This window comes from Arachis ipaensis, chromosome B08 (genome assembly GCF_000816755.2).
Source record: "Arachis ipaensis cultivar K30076 chromosome B08, Araip1.1, whole genome shotgun sequence".
In the NCBI taxonomy this organism is placed as follows: domain Eukaryota; kingdom Viridiplantae; phylum Streptophyta; class Magnoliopsida; order Fabales; family Fabaceae; genus Arachis; species Arachis ipaensis.
In genome coordinates this window covers 6,750,497-6,756,536 of record NC_029792.2, presented here as the reverse complement: position 1 = coordinate 6,756,536, position 6,040 = coordinate 6,750,497, and the positions used below count along the sequence as shown (strand labels likewise).

The following is a 6,040-nucleotide window of genomic DNA, read 5'->3' as shown; positions in this document are numbered from 1 at the left end:
CACATAATAATTTTAAAATAAAAAAAAGTTTATTCCATTTAAATCTTACACACTACTAATAAAGTAATAATGATCAGGAGATCTATTTCTATTAGAGTTATTATTTAAGTAGTATAGTTATATAACAGATTTACACATCACTAATTATTATGGTACATAAAATTACTCTTCTAATTAACTAGGAAGTGATCAATGATGATGACAAATAAAAAGACCAAACTTAAGAGCCATATAATCGTATAATTTAAAAAATCAACTGTATAAATCGTGACCACAGAAAATTAATGACTAAATTAATCAGCTATAAGACATTGTCAATTATTCGATTATAATATCAATCATATATTATATGTACACTAAAATTAATGTTATTATAATATAAAATATATATTAAATATAAAATATATATTAAAAATAAGTAGTTAAAAAATATATATGTATCTACATACAAATATAATATAATGGTTAAAGTATACATAGTATATTTACTAAACAATATCAAAATAATGACCTAAAAATCACAATATTATTTTGACCATCAAATGTAATATTCAGATCTAAATTATTTATTACCACTAATACACACAGGTTGCTATACATATACATACACAATGGAGAAAAAGATGATAGGGCCTAATCATGGCTTACTTTGGTGCTACTTGGCTACATGCATGAAACTGATGGAATAGAAATTAATGCAAAGCAAAAATTACATAAAGGCAAAGGGTAAAGAGGCCCCACATTTTGAGTTTGCACCTTCAACTTTGAAGGAATTAATAGCCAGCATCTCAAGAAAATGAAGGATTCCTCCTTCATTAACTCTACCATGTCCCCTTCCTGCAAATCAGTCTTTATCATATTCTCATCATTCATTCATTCTTCAATTCCCTCACTTAACTCTTTACAGTAGCTACTTCTCACTGGTGCTAATACTCCAACCCCATCGAAAAAAGTTACATAACATTTATGATTCATACATGTGTAGTTCATAGTTCTAAATTACAGTCCTCATCAGTCACAATTGTTGTGGTAACAATATTATTAGAGAAATTTTTAAGATCAGTGATTTTTAGTAATTTTTATGATTATTTGACTAGTATAAATATTAAATTGTCTTTAATAAATAAATTTTATTAATTTTTATGTACAAATTTTGATAAATATAAGTGTAAATGATATGTTTTTTATGTACAAAATCTTCGAATATGAATTATATTAGTCAAATGTTAGTCAAAATGATAATATTTACTGATTATGTAGTATTATTGTTCGTATTAGGATGACAAATTGACAATTCTATATTTCAGCATAAGAGCAATTTAATTAAAACGATATATACTATACTAGATAGCTTCATAAATAATACTGTAGTTATTTTTATATTAATACCTTTGTGAATTAAAATGTATAAAGATATATAAGAGAGGACCTTAGCTTGATATATAGAATCAATCTACTACTCTTTATCTTTTGCCTAGCTATATATCTTTATAGGATTTTTTTTTTCTTTTCTGATTTTTGGTATATTGGATAGTATATAATATAATAATGGTTAGTGCAAACTACAGTGGCCGACCTAATACGCCAATTTTAATTTATATCTAGTTACCTACTTCATGTATATATATATACACAATAATGGTGTATATATGCAATAATATCTACGAAATTATATTTACGTTCCTTATCATATAAAAGTTTAACTAATTAGCTCAGTCATTGAAGTTTTGGAAATCAATAATATATATGACATAAAACAAAATCATCAATAAGTATCCGTGTAATTCAAATTAAGTCGATATATATTATATATATGACATAAATTAAAATTGGAAAAAGGTTGGGGGAGGTTGACAAAATTAAATTCCTATATCTTCTAGGTATAGATCAGAAGACATGGAATCAAACCAGACTGTACTAGGGATTTTATATGGTCACTAATAAGTCACACTAATCTAATATATATATATATATATACACACTTGAATGATGAATTCTACCTTAGCTTCAAAACCTTTATATATATGCCGTATGTTCTGCTTAATTTATTCCCTCTTAATTCCAATTAATCCCACTAATTAAACTCGAATTTTGCTTTATTTTGACTAATCAGATCAATAGACCTATATATAACTAACCAACTAAGATTTTGGTATATGATATACTATATGGCTACATGATGATATGAAAATATGATTTATGTGTAATTATTACCTTTTATACCCCATGTATGTTGCCCTTTCATGATGATGCTTCATCTGCAGCTAGCTACAATCCACACTATGCTGGAAACTTTGATTTCATTTTCCCCCTTCTTCTACAAATTCTAAAATTACATAAAGCAAAGAGGGTTGTATATATGCATATCTATCAAGAAGAGAGAGAGAGAAAATCAAGAAGGAATAGAAAGAAAAAAAAGACTAACATACCATAGTTTTGATGAGATTGGGGGGTGTGTATGACTGTATGTGGAGATGGTAACAAAGAAGTGCAAAAATAAGATATTGACGCGGCTCAATCAAATTACATGGCTACGGATTACCTAGTAACCATGTATTCAAATTGAGGCGCGCCAATACCTCAGTTTTGTTAGCTTCATACAACAAATATTCATAGCACTTCACCATCACCACCTCCAATCCATATATAGAGAGAGGGAGGGATCTATCTTTCATACATGCACCTTCTTTGAATAATCTTCCAGAGAAAGCAAAGAAGAAAGACTAATTGATGAAGATAGAAGAGTATAGAACCAATTATGGTGGATGATGCAACCTTTTCTCCTTAATTTTCTGAGATCTATGGAACTTTCTACTTTTCATTATGATGTGGAACTAACATAGCATTTTGCAGCCTGTGGGGGAAGCAAATAGTAATAATAATTCAACAACCAAGCCAGTAGTATATGCTATATTTTAGGTCTACACTGTTTGACTGATTAATCACTTTCCATCTTCCATTTCCATCAACATATAATAAAATACTCTTAAAACTATTTGTTTTCTTAACCTCAATTTCGAAAAATACTCTTAAAATATTTGCCAAGTGTATATACATATTCAAACTACTACACCTTAATTTCAAGATTCTGTAGTGGCTTGGCATCCACGTACTCGTGGATCAAAATTTTCCATTCTACAAAAATATATTGCCTCGAATGGATTAAGAGGTAAGAGGGTCCTTATTGGAATTTTAATACATGCATAGAGATTTATAGTGGCTTTGAATAAAAAGCTTAATTAAGTTCTTTTTAAAAAAATAGTTTAAATAATAAATATTTATATTAAAAGTAATTTATTTAAATAAATTATTTTGTATTTAATTTTTTAGTTTTAAAAATGTTTATTTTAAAAGAAATATGATAAAAAAAATTTATTATAAAAATTTTTTTTTTAATTTCTTTATAAATATTTAAATAATTTTTTAAAAATTATAATTTAATTTTAAAAATTATACTAAATATTAATATTATTATATTTTATAAGTTAAAAATTCAAAAAAAAATAATTTTTGAAACTTTTCAAATAGATGCTTAAGACTTTGTATTTATATTATTATTAGTGTGAAACTTAAATGAATTAATTATTAGACGTCACATATATACACTCAATTCATTGATAAAAGGACTCACTTTGATTTCGTTTTTTCATGAAATATAAGGGCATTGAAAGAGACGGGTTTCCATGCCTTCCGGTACAAATATGTACATATTAATTAAGTTGTTATGAATTGCACCCACCATTGTGGACCACATCACAGAATAGGCCAATGACTTTTAATAATTTCATAATATTATTTAAAATATATATATAGTTATATGCTAGCTATAAATGTAATACTTTGCTACCAAATAAAGTTTATTCTCAAAAGTATTATAATGTATCTTATTAACAATAATTTTAATTAGGGTTTAGGTATGAGATGCTCTCATGATTCTTCTATGGACCCTCATTTAATTTAATTTATATTTGTTTTGTGCTGTGGTTTGTGGTTTATAGGCGTGTGTAGGGACTAGGGAGTTGCCCCACTCTTCTTCCTAGCCTTAAATCAACTTTGGTTAATTACTATTTACTACTCAAGTTCTTACAAGGTATCACTTTATTCAAAATGGACAAGTCATCTATAACTTCAAAATAAAAAGGACAAGGCATCTTACTGGTGGTCAATTTCAGTACGTTGACTTGTCATGTATAATTTTTTTTTGAGTAAATAGCTTTATCCATCACTACCTATCTATTTAAAAAATAAAGTATTTTTTTATAATTTAAAATTTTTTAAATTATCTTCAATCATTCAATTAATTAGTCTAAAACTCTAAACAGATCTCCTACATCAGCAAATCATCGTTTACAAGAGCTGTTTAGACTAATAATTATTTGAATTATTGAAGACTGGTTAAAAATTTTTGAATTGTAAAGGAATATATTATCATTGAAATAAATAAATATGAATGAATATTTATTGTAATTTTTTTAATGGAAATCGGATACATAATTAAACATGTAATTCAATTCTTTTTAAGTATTACTTGTTAATTGTTATAATTTTTAGATTATTTAATGATACGTTAATTTGATAACCTTGGTGAATTTTCAATAAATACATTAATAACTATCTATCATAAGTGATAATTGGATTATTATTTAAGGAAATTATCAAGTGACAACTCTTTTTTTTTTTGGTTAATTTTAAAAGTATATATATTTCTTCTTTTGAATTATCAAACCATTATTATAGCTAGGACTGACAATGGATAGGGTAGAGTTTAGACTCTACTTTAATTTTATCTGCGGGTTAAAAACTTTTTTAAAACTTTATTCTACTCTACTCGCGGGTTGAGAATCTCTCAACCCTAACTCTACCCGCACCCTAAAGTTCTAAATCCTATCTTACCTGCCCTACCTGCAGAAACAAAAAAAAAATCAAATAAATATAAAATTCAACCATTCCAAATTTTATACATATTAATAAAATAAAAAATAAAAAATTAAGTTCAAATTAAAATTAAAAACAATAAAATCTTAAAGAAATCCAACATAAAATTACAAATAATATGATCATCAACTAGTTTAGTAATTATTTCAAATTTTTATAAGAAGAAGATTGTGAATACAAGACTTACTTTTTTCACTACATACATAACTTTTACATATATATTATATAATATATTAAAGATGCGGATAGGGTAAGGTATACACTAAACCCGTACCCTACTCTACCCAGAGACAAATTTATACCCTATCCTACCCTACCCACAGCGGGTAGGATAGACAATCCTACTCGAATGGGTTGGTCCGAGTTGGATACTCGCGGGTAGGATATATAATGACAGCCCTAATTATAGCAATCTACCAAAAACAAAAAACATTATTATATGTATACATCACAGCGATGGAAATTTAATTTACACTTGGATTGTGATGGACCAGCCAAAACTTGGAAGACCCGCAATTTGCTGAAAATATTTTACCGGCGGGTCATAACTCACAACTCACAAATATTTGCGGTGGCACCTACCCACCTAACTTTTGAAATAATCCTTATTATGAATTATGAATTGTGAATATCCAACACATTGTAGATCACAAAAGTTTGTTTGGACTTGTGAGCCTTCCTGGGGAGAGGTCAATAGCCATCACTTTCATGTTAGACAAAGTTTTGGTGGTTGTATTCATTCATTGTATTAATTATTCATTCCATCCATTGTAGATATCAACCAAGATCTGAGCTCATGCCAATTTTACATTTTATAGAGGCACAAAACTATATACATATAAAATTAAAGTTAAGAATATGCATATACTTCTGAATTATGAAAAAGGTATAATTATTTCTAATTTAAAGGTTCACAATAGAACACTCTCCGTTCGCAGAAATAATCCTAAATTAAAAAAAATCATCATGTACTATTAATATAAATAAATAAACAAAAATGACACAATAATTTAAACTAAGATAATATAATTTAATAGTACTTTTAATATATATAAAACAGGATTATACAATTTAAAAAATCTAAGCATTGCCAATTGTACACGGG

General features: G+C 27.0%; 1 long non-coding RNA gene across 1 annotated transcript; it reads right to left on the bottom strand.

Moving 5' to 3' along the window:
- Nucleotides 477-3,148, bottom strand: LOC110265644. The gene is made up of 2 exons (XR_002351822.1): nucleotides 2,430-3,148; nucleotides 477-2,326 (listed from the first exon to the last, which is right to left on the bottom strand). It is a non-coding gene; the product is annotated as an uncharacterized LOC110265644 (long non-coding RNA).